General features: G+C 38.0%; 1 protein-coding gene across 1 annotated transcript in view; it reads left to right on the top strand.

The window, feature by feature from the left end:
* The window catches only part of LOC117397092 (neurotrimin-like), a 237,590-nt gene that overhangs the window by 95,864 nt on the left and 124,658 nt on the right, over positions 1-17,068 (top strand). The window lies entirely within an intron of this gene.

Genomic DNA, 17,068 nt, shown 5'->3' with positions numbered 1-17,068 from the left:
CTCTTACTGATTTGTAATTTTTAGTGTAAAAGCATTGCACTATTTTAACATGGCTGTGCATCAGAACCTTTTTAAAAAGAGTGTGCTTCAAAGGGGAAAAATCTACAGGGAACAAAAATAAGTGATTGCGTGCTGAGACCTTTTTAGCTTTTGCCGATTACCACTTGTTCACTGTGGACAAAGACTTCTACGATGCTTATAAAGCCACCTGCGTCTCCTTCACTTACTCTCACCGCGACACTTACCTACAAAGTAAACTATGTTGCTTACTGAGTTTTTATAGCAAGTGCTCCTCTCATTCCTGCAAAAGAGGAAGGGCAGCATAGCTGCTTGTTGCAAAGCATTTGTATTCGCGTGTGGCAGGATGTTTCAGTTCTGACATCCGCAGTAGGGATATTCTGGAGTCGTGAATCTGTGTGATTTGATTGGAGCTCTGTCGTCTTGCACATACAATACTGGACATAAGGCAGTGAAGCTGTAGGTCCCAGCTTTTGATGAATACCAATGAATGAGAGTCGTGTTAGAGTAAAAGTTATCTCCATATGGAAAAAGCACAGATCAGCATTTTGTCTATGGAGCATGACAAAAAAAAATGCTTACAGATTAACCAAAATGTAGTATGACAAGTAATTCAAGATTTGTATATTAGATAAATTATGGATACGTTTAATTTAAACCCCACTGCCTGTCGTTCACCACAGTTCAGAGTCTGCAGCATCAAACTTGCACTTGCAAGTAATTTGTTTTGTGAATGGTAAGTTTAAATGGTGTGACAGGCTGTGTAGTTCCATTGAAGCAAGAAGAACTAACACAGGAAGCGCATGGCTGAGTAGATATTGCACCATGAGGATCTTTAATGGAGCCCCGTTCTCCACAGACACAGGAGTGGCTGCCTGTTGCAGTGAATGCTGTGATTTGATAACACTGGAAAAAGAAATCAGTGCATGCAAGCATAATCGTCCTTATGAACCAATCTGGTTGTCCACAGGAATGTTTCCCTGAGCTTATTTGTATTTTTGCCCGGATGTATTGGGGGTATCTTCTAGATTTACCTCCCATACTTTTTTGGCTATGCCCAGAATTAACCATAATTATATACACCAATGCCATCTACTGGTGACTTAATACATTACAGATAATGGTGTCCAATCAGTATTAGTGGTTTGATTTAAAATATGTAATTGCTGAGTTCTACAACTTAAATTTTGCAATGCTAGAAGTTTCGGTGGGGAAACAAAGACACAACTTACGATATTAAAGACAGCATGCGCATCAAAGCTTTGGAGAGGAGGTGTGCCAAGTAACCTAAATGTCATTGTTTTTGACGTGTTTGATTTGATCTGATAGAAAAACAACTTTGCCACCCAAACAAATCAACCCCAAATGAGATGCTATTTCTTGAAACAAGGCTTTTTGATAGCATTTTAGTGCAACTAAAAATAAAATGACGAAAAACCTTTCCTTTTAGTTCTCTAAATAATAATAAGAAGAAGAAGAAGAAGAAGAAGAAGAAGAAGAAGAAGAAGAAGAAGAAGAAGAAGACTAAATAATGGCATCAAATTCCTAATGAATTCCGGGTGAATCCCACAGGAATAACGCCTGAATATCTTCTGCACGTCCTCTCAGTTCTGAACTCATTCATTTTGAATTCAGCCCTGTTAATTCATCATGATTTAAAAACATTCAGGTTCCCCTTTCCCCTCCATCCATTCCTAATGAATTCACTGTTTATTCTTCACTAATTCATACCCACCAGGGGATTGTGAGGAGTGTTAATTCATGCCTGAATGCATGCCAACATAATTTGTTACAAAGGAACATGGAGTGAATGCAGGTAATTAAATCCACCAGAATTAACAGGGCTGAATTCAAAATGAATGACTTCAGAACTCCGAGGAAGTGCATTTGATATGCAGGTTACCACTCTACTACAACGACTACTCCTACTGCTACTGCTACAACTACTACTAATAATAATAATAATAATAATAATAATAATAATAATAATAATAATAATAATAATAATAATAACTTAATGTAACCCAATGGTGAGTTTCAGTACCACATTTCGAGAGGCCATCTCTTGAAAATCAAGTCTAGTACGCTCCAGCAATTATCAGCAGTGCATGCTGGGCCATATTCACAAATTTTTTACCAGCCCTGCTGGTAGTGTCCTCTGGTAGAGTGTCCTGCGTAAGACTGAGGAGGGATCCAGGGTTGAGTCTTGTAATGCAATGTGCCCTGGGTGGAATCACCTTTTTACATTGTACTGATCCCATAGCTATGCTACACTTTTCATTACAGATTCTAAAGAAAGCAGGGCTGCTCTTCCAGTTAGGACACCGGGTTTTTCGATACAACCAACACAGCAGAAGAATTGTCAAAAACTCATTACCGGCTGCTACCTAGAACTGTGAACCGTCAAAGATGTTGCATTAAAGGAGTAAGGGTTATAAGAAATACAATTTTCAAAGCAATTATTTGTGCTCCATTGACACTTGTCGTTAATGTATTTGCTTTTCACAGTCACCATCCTTCAAGATGATAATAAATAAAGGCAGACACCAGACTGTGTGGAGACTAAGGGCTTATTGCTTTCTCAAAACAGCAGCAAGACAAACAAGAAAGACGCTTTTACAGGCTGACCTGAAAAGAAAACACATACCTGGCAAATATCTGTGATCAAATTCAGAAATAAGTAACGTAATAAGTATATATATATATATATATATATATATATATATATATATATATATATATATATATATATATATATATATATACTCTGCATATAAACTATTTGATGCAGCAGAAATACAAGTTTTGTTCGGTGTGCCAAGCTAAAATGCCATTTGGAGACATAGCCAATTATAATTATGATTAATTACACATTACTGCATGCCCCATTCAGAAGCTGCTCCAATATGCTTAAAGATGTCCTGAAATAGTCAGATTAATGGTTGACGTCTTTCATTTCCATACCATTAACAGACATTTGTTAAAGTCTTTAGAGGAGGGAGCAGTGTTAAACCGAGTGTTATAAGAAACTCAGGAAGGGTGCCCTTCATATTTGATTGATATTCGTTGCACTCGGCAATAATGCTGACGGCTATCTGACCGCTAAATGTCAGTCCCTTATGAAGACAGCACAGATTTCTGAGCACTTTTTGCATGACATATACAACTCCAGCAAGCAGCAGCCCCATTGCCAGCATGCCTTAAGGTTTGAAACACTCAGACATAACGAGCTCTTCCAATGTGGATCAGCAGTAGCTGTCTGCTGTGCGCTTACTGAGTTGAACAGTAGTGAGGTTTTAACCTTGTATTATGCATTAGAGGTGTCTTTTATTATTATTATTATTTATTTCTTAGCAGACGCCCTTATCCAGGGCGACTTACAATCGTAAGCAAATACATTTCAAGTGTTACAATACAAGTAATACAATAAGAGCAAGAAATACAATAACTTTTGTTCAAGCAAAGTACAAGTGTGACAAACCACAATTCAATAATACAGCAGATAATAGTGATAGTGACATCAGGATATGATTAAATACAAAGTACTACAGGTTAAACACTTGGCAGGTTACAGTATTCTGAAGTACAGGATTAAATGCAGTAAAATAGGGGGCAGATAAGAGCAAAATAAAGCACATTTACATGAAGGGTGATAGTGTCCCAGGATACAAACAGAGGAGTTCTACAGGTGCTGTTTGAAGAGGTGAGTCTTAAGGAGGAGCCGGAATGTGGTCAGGGACTGGGCAGTCCTGACATCTGTAGGAAGGTCATTCCACCACTGCGGAGCGAGGGTGGAGAAGGAGCGGGCTCTGGAGGCAGGGGAGCGTAGCGGAGGTAGAGCTAGTCTTCTAGTCTTCTTCTGGATACCACATGTGGAGAGTAGCTATACACCAGGCTGTGTGGTCCAGTGGTTAGAGAAAGGGGCTTGTAACCAGGAGGTCCCTGGTTCAAATCCCTGTTTAGCCACTCACTCATTGTGTGACCCTGAGCAAGTCACTTGTGCTCTGTTCTTTGGTTGAGACGATATAGGTGACTCTGCAGCTGATGCATAGTTCACACACCCTAGTCTCTAAGTCACCTTGGACAAAAGGTGTCTGCTAAATAAGCAAAAAATAATAATAATAATAATATTGTAAGACCCATGAATACAAAGCTGTATAAATGGTCACCTGCTTTTACCAGCCAGTCAGTAACTTTTTTTTTTTCTTGGTTTCTAGTTAAAGTGAATGTTTATTCCATTTGGTGATAGGAAACATTGTTTCTTAGCATCAGAAAGGTTGTTTTCATGCAATTCGAGAGATTTTGTGACCTTGTGTCCACTAGAGGGAGCTGTGATGCTACACAGATCACTGTGAGGGGATGCTTGATACCTTTTCTGTGTCAATTGTGTTGCACTGCAGAGTCAGCTGATGGGAGGCAGGGGGGAATGAACATAAATATATACACTGTAAAGTGTTGCATGGTTGATTAATTGCTTCGTGCATTGTAATTCCAACAACATTGTAGTAAGCGGGGTTCAAATACAGACATTTTCGACAGCATCTTTCAACAGCGATCACATCAAGGATGTGTTTTTATTTGTAACCACCAGGTGGCCCTCTTACCCTATGTAAATGTTAGAAAAATCAGATTTTATTTTATTGTGTTTTATTTTCATACACAGACAGTGTACACAAGTTTACAACTGCAAGATTTTTTTTTTTTTTTTTTTTTTTTATTGAGGCGCAGATTTCGCCAAGCATTTTCAAAGTGGTTTCGACTGTAACACCTTAAAGACACAGTACAGCTTAACAGCATTAGATCATTACAGCGTAGTGCTTCCTGGAATACACTTGCAGGTGAACCCAGGAAACAGATAAGCACATGGACTGCGCTGTAGACACTTCACTGAAACATCCCGCCAGCCTCTCTGTAGGACCGTCAAATGAAATTCAGTGCCGCCAGTTAAATCTTTGCAAAATTGATTCATTTTGCATCCCGTTTCTTGTCCACGCTCCACCGATTGGAATGAATTGGCGGTGAAGCCGAGTGTCATTTCAGTCTGAACACGGAGTCCTGTGCTGCTTGATTTCAGCCCAGAGTCGTATTATCTGGACTGACTGGTGAGGAGCAGTAAGCTTTGTCCCAGCATCTATACGCTGGCAATATCACCCAAGCCAAGGACACAAAATATTATTATTATTATTATTATTATTATTATTATTATTATTATTATTATTATTTATTTATTTATTTATTTATTTATTTGTTTATTTATTTTAAGAGGTATTTTTTGTTAATGAGCTGCTAAAACTATATTACTAACATTAACTAATGTATTTGTATAATGTATTTATAGACTATTACAAACAGGCCAGCTGAAACACCAGATCCCTACTTTAGGAATATCAACCCCATGTCAATTGATATCATTGTGATGGAGTTCAGTTTGTTTAAAGGCACTTTTTAAAGATGTTACTGTAGTTTTGTCAAACTGATGATGTGTATTTCCTTTAGTGTTATATATAGGTTCATATAAACACTGTTGGTACCATGCTAGTGTTTAACAGTTAATAAACTAAAAAAAAAAGTGTCCCGTAAAATAAAGCACAGATATTTGAGAACATGTATGAAGACTGAGTTCAAAGCTGTCAGGGATTTCCATTAGGCTGGCTCTATAGTCTAGATGAATTGTAATCCCCCTCAACCTGGAAATGCGACCCTTTTCTCTTCTTCCTTTTATAAATAACCATCATTTCTGCAGTTTTACTACAAAGTGGGGTAAAAAACATCACTGCATAACGATAAAAATCAATGTGCAATAAATATATCAAGCCTTACGTGAACTCTTCTTAAAGTGACCCTTTAATAAATATACTGGGTACATACATTAAATATCTTTTCACCCCTAGGCCCCATTCAAATAGCACAAATGATTTATTTCAACGTCTGTTTTATTATTAAAATGCAGTTTCATATTCCTGACTTGGCTTATCTATGCTATTTTATTAATGAAAGCAGAAAAAGAATACGTATTTTTGAAGTGAGGCTGTTTTTATTCTACAAAAAAAATGAGATGCATTAGGGACTGGGTGGCAAAGCCGTGTAAGGACTTGTGTTAGTGTTAGTGTTCAACTGGTCATGGCAGCTCTATACTTGATGCTGGTTTGTGTATAATCTAAAAACTGTAATCACTTGCTGCGGATGTTTTATGCAATTGCTCTTTATGCAGTAAGAAACCAGTACATTCCATTCCAATTCCCAACTCCTCGTCAATGGGAAAGCAAGCCTCTCCCTTTGCTAGAATCCAGTCACAAGAGATCACAAGTCATTTCCATCATGCTATTGGGGGGGGGGCCTACCTCTGTGAAATACAAACTGAACTACACTCTCAGGCTTTTGTGTTCCTCCCTCGTAGGCAGGCTTTAGGCATGTGACACGGACAGACACAGCAGGGAGCAGTGCACTAAATAAATCCTATTGTTGACTTACAGAGTGATCCGCATTGTATTTGGGTGGAAGCGTCACCCCTGTGCTCAAGTCAAGGGCATGACGTATAAGTGCTGCACGATGTGGTTGACATTTCATAGCATCACATGATGGAATTCGATGACACTCCAGGGAAAATCCGAATAGATCTGTACATAAATCATCTGTCCTCCTGGTATTTATTTCTAAAATTCATGCGTTATGAAATCTCCTTGTCTGGAGATTTAACCCTGTGTTGCCTGGTACATTATGAGGCCAACCAGCAAAAAAGTTGTATTCTGTAAGTACTGTAGCACTGCAATGCAGTGTGGTGAACTTTCTCCACACTGTTATACACACACACCGTACAGCAGCAATCTGTTTGGTTGAATAGAGACCTCATGTGGATGTAGAAAAGGAGTACCTGTCAGTTTGGGTAATGCTTTACATGAAGTGTCTCTAATTACTGTGTATTTGCATAGTAGTCACTTAGTAAATGTTCTTAATGTGTACATTTATTTGCATTTGCATGATACAACCCTAATCCTAACCCTAACTCTAACCCTAACCCCCCTATGTAAATACACAGTAATTAGAGACACTTAATGTAAAGTGTTACCTCAGTTTCATGTGTGCCTATGGTGCATTTTTTAAGTCCTACCTTGTACAGCTAACACTATATATATATATATATATATATATATTTTTTGCTGAACTTTGCTTATCCTCATTTGACAAATCATGCCTCATAGTTTTTAATTACTCCCTCTGGGTGGAATTTGTCTGCATTCTTTAGCCACGGTGTAAGTTTAAAACTCAAGTGAGATTATCTCGAATGAGTATAATCATATTATAATTACCAGACCAGTTTAAAGTTTCTCTGGTTGAGAGAGAAATAAGTGCAGCTGTGTAGACCCACAGCAATATGATTAGAGGCTCAGAGTGTATGACAACTTCACAGACAAGCCTGCTAAATTGGGAGCAGTGGAAATGGATCAAATGGCTGTAAAGAGGATGCTGTCCTTAAACATCCCGGTTCTAATCCGCTTTTGGCTGAGTCGTTTGGTGCTATACATAGTTGTGTTAATCTTCTGCACTAAAGAAGCAACGCCTTAACTCAAGCACTATGTATATTGAATTAATAATCGCAGCACATCATAAAGCAAAAGAACTTCTATTAAACTGAAAAAAAAGTTTTTATTGGTTTTTAATGGTTGTTCATTTTGTTATTATTTTCGATTGAGCTGAATATGGTTATATCACTTTTTTTGCATTTGTTTTTTAATCTATCTTGCATTCATTGCAATTTCATGACAAAATGATCAGCAAATTGCACTGTTCCAAAATTACGCTGTGTTGCTAAGTAGCTCTAAATGTAGCAATTCTACATACCCTGCTGTTTAGTTTAGGTTTAAATGGCTTGTCCATGCATTGTACTGTACTTATACTGTATATTATTATTATTATTATTATTTATTATTATTTATTTCTTAGCAGACGCCCTTATCCAGGGCGACTTACAATTGTTACAACATATCACATTATACATTATTCAGATATCACATTATTTTTACATACAATTACCCATTTATACAGTTGGGTTATTACTGGAGCAATCTAGGTAAAGTACCTTGCTCAAGGGTACAACCGCAGTGTCCCCCACTGGGGATTGAACCCACAACCCTCCGGTCAAGAGTCCAGAGCCCTAACCACTACTCCACACTGCTATATATATATATATATATATAAACACACAACATGCCACAAACTTTCATTGAGTGCTGTGGTTATCACTAATGAATAAATAACCCACTTGACCTTCATTCATTCATTCTGCATCCTCTGTGAATCCTAAAACAATGTAAACTACAAATCACTAAATACAGATTGGTTCAGCTCAAATCCTATATCTGTTTCAGTCTTGCAAGGTTGCTTAATAGCATTTGTTATTGTTCACACAGGTTTAATATGTTGTGTTTTGTATCATCTACTGTTGTCTTTGATTAGATTGTTATTTACCATGCTACATCCCATTTCGACGACACCTAAAAGCTGAGTTTCTGAAGTGAAGCTTTTGAATTTCTGCTGGAAAAGTTTCAGCACAAATCAACAAGCACAAACTTAGCTCTCCAACAAAAAGTAATGATTACTCGCTCGTGATGGATGTGGTGTCCAGATTAACGCTCTGTCTTATGGAAAGAGCCAGCTGAGTTTGCAGCACAACTTGCTCTCGGCTGATGCTGCAGCCCCACAACTCTTGTGTTTCTGTCTCATTTAACAATTCATCAGCTGAACATGATGGTGACAGTACTGGCAGCTCCACCTATCTGTCAACACTTGTCAGAAACTCATCAAAACCTAGAGATGAAGCCCAGGCTTGGAATTTCATTAATCCCGCCAGCAGGGCAGCCTGATTTAAAATGCTCAGAGAGATAATAAAACTATCATGAAAACAGTACCGATTCTCTTGGGATGTGCTAAAGCATTAAACTTAGATTGAGTGACATCATTTTTTTTCCTTTTCTATTCTTTCGAGAGTCTCTGTTGATTTGAAATGTTTTTCTTTTTTGGTGTTTTTCGTCAGTTCTGTTTCTGACTTTTTTCTTTAAGATAAACTGTGAAAAAAAAAGACATGACTCATCCGTAGGCTTTGAGATTAGCATACACATGTTTGTTTTTTCTAAGACTCAGGGGGTTTTATTATGGGGAATTATTGACGCCTTACGAAGAAATGGAAGCATATCGGTTTCTCAAATTAGTCATTTTTTAGACATACTATATATTTAAGCTTTCATCACTGTTGACATGTTTTGACGTTGTCAGACCCCATAATGGATTTTGAAAAACCAACAGTATGTATCATCTTGCATGACAATGTCTGAAACTATCCACCACGCTGCTCACAGTGATGCCCCTGTCTCTTTACCTTTATTCAATTGAAAACAGCTGGTATATCTCCAGAGATCCAGAACAGTTTGAACCCGGGAGGGGAAAATGTCTGAAGAAAAACTTCTGGGCTGCGGGGTCTACACTAACAAGTGTGAAAAACAAGTTTGAAAAGCCATTGGGATACCAGTGTATTACCCAGAGGAAATCACAGCAGAACCATTAGCAGACCACACCATTACCACTAATGGCAGCACCATGAATTCTGAATAAATACGTATTGCACAATGCAACGAATTACCACTCTGTATGGGTTTGATTCTACTGTGATAAAGATGGCATGTCAAAAAAGAAATGTTACTTCTCATACGAGTGCCCATTAACACTGGCTTTTGAAGATCATCAGTGAAGTAATGTATAAAAGATTAATATTCTGTAAGCTTGCCATTTTATTTACGTCTAGGGCTCGCTTTTCTACATGCCACTGTCATATTTCTCTTCCTAGTATTTTATGCTTACAGATATTCTGAATTTAGGAAGACGAAAAGCGGTCTCAGCAATGTGATCTAGACAGACAACGGGCGATTCATTACAGCGCAAACAACATTACAGGAAGATTAAGCTCAGATTTGTTTCATTGCATCTCCTTAATGCTTCCATGCGTTTCATGCACTGATTTCATAAGTGACGGTATTTCGAAAAAAGCTACTTTGTTATGTAACAAACAGCATTGGGCTGAATTGATGACATTTACAACAGTCTGGGACAAGCAAATTAATCACCCATTATTGTCTGTGGCTCATTGTTTTTGGGCAGACTCATGCAACTCGGCTCAATCTCGAATTATCTAAGGATTTTCTACAGTGGCCATCTGTTCCAGTTAAATCCTCTTTATTCCCTGTCTGAATTACATTGGAACTGCTCATCTCCAAGAGGATTCATACCCTGGTCAAGAATATTTAGTGAAATTAGTCTGAGTGAGACTTTAAGTCCATGCAGCAGACATGCTCATGTCTCATCTCACTGTAACAGGCAGAAAGTATTGGATCAGAAATATACATGTGCATGTTTGTAAAGGAGTGATTAGTTGGCTAGCTTTGTTCTTAGAATGTTCTTATAATTAAACTTGGTGGCCTGCCTGTCTGCTTTTGTTTGCTTTTGCATTTGTCAATGATGCAGCCATTTTAAGAAGCATTGCTGAGAGTGTCATTTGACAAGGCAATTTGTAGTAATGTGGCTGTTGTAAAAGTTATTGGAGCATCATATATGCAGTATCTAATAAAACCTATTTCATTCTTCTTTCTGAAACTGAAAACTCTCAGGCTGTTTTCCTGTCTCTCAGTCAATCACAATTGCCAGGTTCTGGAAACTTTGGCGTCATGCTAAATTTGATTAGTTAGGTAAGGGAGAATTAATTTGCATTTCAGAAGATGACTTGTGTTTTCCTAGGCAAAAAAAAAAAAAAAAGATCAGCATTGTTGTTTCATCTCATGAAATGGCATTGCTCTTTTTTTCCTTAATCCCTCAAATGGACCTTCAGGCAGTCAATTTGAAAGCAGTGAGGTGTGAAGCTGTTCTAATGATGGGTTATTGACCTGTTTTCTGCTTTGGCAATGAGGGCAGAAATAACTCCAACAGATCCTATTACTCACAACCAAGGCTCTAGGAATCTACCCCAGTCAAAGACCTTTTGGGGAAAAAAATGCATTTTGAAAGCATTTAAAAAAATGCCCGTCTTTAAAAAATACTGGTCATATTTTATATCTAAAGCTGTGTACTGAACATGATATAGTAGGCTTATGACATTTGATTTAAGCACCCCATTTTGAATTGTGTGCTAGTATTACCATCCAGATATATTCATATGTATTACACATTGAACTGAGGAAATATGGTCTTTTAAAAAGAGCTCCGTTCAATAAAAGACACTTGGGGAGTCAACATAGTTCTAAATATTTTAGAAAGTAAGTTCTAGGAGATTAGTATGTCAAACACATTCTTATACGTTACTAAATAAGTTATAAAAATACAATTTTTTTTTATGAAGAATTCCTAATAATGGTGTAAGAATGGATTTTGAATGCATGCTCAATGAGAACCTCATTAATTAAACAACGAGAAGCTATTCGTTAACCACTACAGATATCCGTTAGCTCCTGAGCGCTTCGTTGATATAAATGCACAGGACACCCATTAGAATCATTTATATCCATTACCATTAAATCAATTACAGGGACAGCACAGAGATGTGCGTAAATGAGAGGGTAAAAGTGGATGATTAATATTCTCTGTAGGGGGGCTGAGCTGTAGCTCAAGATCTGGTTTAAACAGCACATTCTACACATTGTTCATTATCATCCCTCCCGTTTCTGTGCTTGAGAGTGTGGAAATGGGTGTGGAAATGAACTGTCCATCAATAATAAATAAAAAACAATAGCCTGTTCTTTATTTTGGAAATCAGATCTGCCTTATACCAACTGTGAATTAATGTTGGTCTGCTGGGAAGTTTTATTTATCACTAGGCAGGTGGTATCTGAATGAATATTTATTGGTGTCCAGTTGGTAGCTTTGAAGTGTGTGTTGCACTGCAGCAATACAGCTAGCGACTGGGATTTTTCCAAATCAATTTAGACACATGTGGCAGGTTTAAGGTTCATTTTACAGGGAGCTCAGGAGCTCAGGAGCTCCCACGGGTTAGGGAGGCAAAATCATTGTGTCGCTCAAAGCAGACACCTGTCGAGCTTCTCTCCCAGGACCCAGTAGCGCACCGACATCATCTGTAGAGCGCCTTTGTGTAAAGAGGCAACTGGCTTGGATGTGGGATAAGAGGACTCCCACTGGTATTGAACTATATGTCTCATGACCTCAGTAAAGGTGCGGTGCGGTTGCCTTTTGAATTAGTTCAAGGTTCATTATCACAGCCTGACTTAACACGTTTATTTTATTCTATATTAAATTGAAAAAAAAAAGAGAGAAGCCGTTTCCTGAGACAGGGGCTTCTCAAACTCAACCTGAGAAACACAAGTACTGCACCTGGCTTCTAATGGGAGGGCCTGGGGTTCAAAGGCCCGGAGAGCCAACCACTCAGAAAACGTGTCAAGCAAGGGTCAAAGAACTCAGCATAGTGTTTGGGGTTGTTGTCAATTTATAAAGGGATGCTGTATAAAGAAGCTATACAAGGAATATGCCAATCCATGAAAGACCAGAGGCATTCCAGAAATTGTATTTCCTTCTGTTCGGGGGGGGGCATAAATGAAAAGTAGAAGTGGAGAGAGCCAAGCCTGTGGGCTCGCACAGCAGCTCATTCTCTTCCATTACAAGGACAGACACAGGGGCCTGGAAGCTGTTTTCTTTGCTATCTAAAACCTCTAAATCAGTAGTGTGAACCAGTTCTCTCTCTTTTTAGTTTGTATTGCTGCAGTGTGGTGATGAGCATGGAGACCCTGCCTGTAAGTGGTGTCTCACGTATTGCAATACAATACGTGTTTAAAACTAACATTTAATCCTGGTTAAGACAAAAACCAAGTTCACAGTGTTGTATCAAGGTCAAATCATATCAAAGCATGCGGTATACAGTAGTCAAGCATAGCAGAATGAGAGTTGAAATGCATTCTTAATCTTATCAGCATGGTAAAAACATGCCAAATTAAAACGCTAACTTTTGGGTGTAATTAAAAGTGCTCATGCTTTGTATGTTCAGTATTGCTTTGTTTAGCATGTAGGGTGACTGCATCAGAGACAAAAAGACAATAATAATTACCCCAACATACTGTAATACTACTACTACTACTACTACAGCTAATAATAATAACACTATTCCATCAATCTGTCAAACCTTCTACTGACTTGGGATTGTTTCCTTTCCTGAAAACTAAAATTGGATTAGCACCTCACTGCTGGAAAAGACTAATTGAAACTCGTGCATCGCAAGGTTAAACCTGAATGACATCGAATTGATTTACCTTGCTCTTCCACTCTGCGCAAAGCTGATAATTGCCATTACCACTCAATCTGCCAACGCGTCGCGTGTCAGCTACCAAAACTGGAGACGCAACTGTGAATGTAATTTCTTGTAACATCAGGTCTGTAGCTTTGCTGGCACTGGGTGTTTGCTGGAATCCAACAGGGATTTCAGTCGTTGCAGGGTTTGTGCTTCCTAATGAGCGGCACTGCCTGGGAATTAAACCCCTTGAAAAAAATGAGTTAATGGCATGTGAAATCACCTGACAGTGAACAACTGACAAGGTATCCAAGTCTAACATGCGGGTAATTCACATGACAACATTGTGCTAAGTGATTATACGTCTTCGGGTACAGCAGTGGTGTCCTTGAATCAAATACCTTTTATCACCTTACAGTACGTTTCCAAAAAAGAGACAGCAGTCGAATGTAACTTTTTCAACTGAATAAACACAATGAAAAGTAGTCATTTATTTCAAAACCTGCAATGCATTTGCCTTGCAAACCAAAGCAAAATCACACAGGCATCTTTCTAGCAGTTCAATTATATTTAGGTTACAGTTTGATGAGAAACGGATGTTATAAATGCCTTAATAAAATAAAAAATGTGATGCATGAATTAATTAATTAATTGCATTCATCACTGTAGTACCACAAATACCGACACAATCTAAATGTGAACCTGTAGAAACTGTTGATGAAATGATATCAGTAATGTAATAGCAGCTCTGCTATTACAGCAGTGTGACAATATAGGGTTCTGCCAACAGGTGGCAGCACTCACTCTTATTAAAGTCCATTAACAATGGTTTTGTTTATGGTTTTGTTTGTATATTATGATAATGAGCCTAGTGATACGCTAATAAAACATTTAAATGTGCATTAGGAGTGCAATGCAGTATCTAGCTAGATGGATTGCAGGAATAAGAGGGGGTCTAGAGGTTACAGATTACTGCACTATTTAAATGTGTGCTTTGCATGGAGTTCATTCCTCATCAAAGAGGGCTATTATTGCTCTTAGATGTTATGCCAATAAACCTGATTACAGTTAGGAGCGTGTGCTTTATTCTTAGCCTGCCTTGTAGGTCCTGACATGCTACATAATATTGAAGATACGAGCAACTTGGAACTAATATTAATGTGTGTTTTACAAAGAAAAAGGTTAACAGACCCATTAAGATTTTCTGTGTCCTTGTTTATTTGTGTGTCTGTTGTTAATAACGCTTGGATGATGCTGAACTAAAGAAGTTCTTTAAGTCTGACCCGCACTAAGCACTGTGTAACGTGCAGCACTTTTCAATACTTGAGTCATGCCTGTCCAGATATGATTTGGGTGCATTGCAGTTAACCTTATTTTGACTTTGAATTGAGATTTATTGCCACAAGACCAGATTGAGAGCTCTTTTGATTTATTTTTTAATTGCCTATCAGCAGAACCGAGTGCTCAAGAAAAGCAGCAGGAGCTGAGAAAAGATAATTGAGTCAAGGTTGCATGCAATGGTGCATAGCTAGTGTTTTGAGAGTGTAAAAGCCCAAACATCTACCATCTGTCCCTCGTGGTGATTTTAGTAATAAAAGGCAGGCACAGTGTATTACCTTAATTGGATTGCTAACCATGCCTCTGCTATCTAGTCCAGCAGGAAGTGTAATTACAAACATGTTATTTTGTTTGTCTAATGTAGGTAGTTATCTTCTGTGAAGGGTATTCCTCCCTGGCTGAGGGGAATATTCGTCATGCCTTATGGTTTGAATGGCCGTCTCGTGTCTCCTGCTCCCTATAGGGATTACTATTAGGGGGCTAATTTCCAAAAAAGGGGCTACAATTCCAAAAATAGGGGTTTGCAAAAGAACCTCCAACCGTCAGGCCTTTGACAGGGTGAAACTGGGTGAACGTGCATATGTAGAATAGTCTAGACTGTCAAACAACAAGAAGATATCGTAGATTAAACACACTGTTCTAGTGAGCACCTCAGTGGCTCTACTGTATCGTGTTCCACACACATCCATATGCAATCTTAACCCCAATCCCAACCCTAACGCACCAGGTAAAGGCACTTACTTTAGAGAGTCAGCCCATTGAAGAACCACTCAAGGCTTGCAAACAATGAACATCAATTACAGAGGCTGTTTCCAAGTGTCAGGAACTTGAACTCTTACTTTGATTCCAGGTTAGATTAAGGCTAGAGGTTGATGTATTTTGTATTTTATTTATTTTTTCATTTCTGAACACGTGTGTATCTAATGAATTATGCATCAGAACTCATTTGATACGCATGTTACTGACCCCTCATTATCCTCAGCATATTAAAAAGGTGTTTACGGGGGTAAGCTATGAATATTGAAACACTTTCCATTTTCACACCAAATATGTCTATCCCGATCATTTATTTTAGAGACGCAATGCATAAAACCTACAGCACTGTGCTATTTACCATGGTTTTAGCACTGTCCAAAACTATTCACCAAAAACACACACACACACACAAACACACACGTTTGCATTCCTATATTTGTGGGGACTTCTCATTGGCTCTCATTATATTTTTATTTACTATTTTTTTTAAGGCATAATTAGTTCTTAAAAATGTGTTTTATAAAGTGGGGACGTCCCCACAACATCATTTTTTCAGGAGTTACTATTTTTGTGGGAACATTTATCAGATTTTTTCCGGCACATCGATAGTAATACGTGCCCCCACACACACACACACACACACACACACACACACACACACACACACACACACACACACACACACACACACACACACACACACAAGGTTCTATAAGATTGTAATTTTGCCTAAAGAATTAAAAAACAAAATATTTACTATGGATGCTGTTTCACCTTTAATGGAAACACCACAGGGTATATTTGCAGAAATAACTATTTATTTTTTTCCATCTGTATAGAATCCTATGTGTTCTACATGTAGCCCAACTTGTGCAATTTTGATAATATTAGGGTTGTTTTGTTTTCCACATAGCCACCATATTTAAATGTAAGTGCCATTTTTAAACAACTTTAGTCTTCAGTATGTGGTTAAGCATTATCAGATATCATACATTCACTTTTGACCATTAAAAAAACTGGGGACCATGGCAACTTTTATGTAGCTATTTGCAATAAATGTTTCCCTCAAACATCACTTGCATATGTTAGTTAGTTTACACAGCCTGTGTCAGAATATGTCATTAGACTCAGAGAGGGGCAGGCAACATTGGGCTGAGCTCAGTACACTGAACTAACTGAGCCTTGTGTAACTATTGAAGAAGTATTTAGATTCATATGCCATATGCCATTTCATATGCTGGAGTTACAAAGCCTCTTGTGATCTCTGATATATTTAAACTCAATAATAAAATTAAATGAAACAAATCCACCCTCAAGTGTTAAGATTTATTTTAACTGAGTTTGAAACTAAATTAAAAAAGAATGAATGTGTGTTTTAAAAGCTTGTGCAACCTTATCTGCAGTGAACACCCACCAGTATCCCAGCCACCTCTTCACTTTTAATAAATCTTTGAGTTCTAGTTGTCTGTCATGTAACATGCTGTAGCGCTTACTAATATAAGGACACTTTGGATGATCTAGCCTGCATTACATACGTCCATGAGCGACAACTAGAACTGAAGAGCAGCTGATACACCCATAGCCAAAGCATCCATAAAACAGAAAAAAAAATAAGCAACACAAAAAACAATTAGAATTCAAAGCTAATATCCTGCAATCATTTAGAAACACTTAAATTGTGTC

Source organism: Acipenser ruthenus, chromosome 39 (genome assembly GCF_902713425.1).
Source record: "Acipenser ruthenus chromosome 39, fAciRut3.2 maternal haplotype, whole genome shotgun sequence".
Lineage (NCBI taxonomy): Eukaryota > Metazoa > Chordata > Actinopteri > Acipenseriformes > Acipenseridae > Acipenser > Acipenser ruthenus.
The sequence above is the reverse complement of the archived record's forward strand: the minus strand, read 5'-3'. Positions and strand labels throughout refer to the sequence as shown.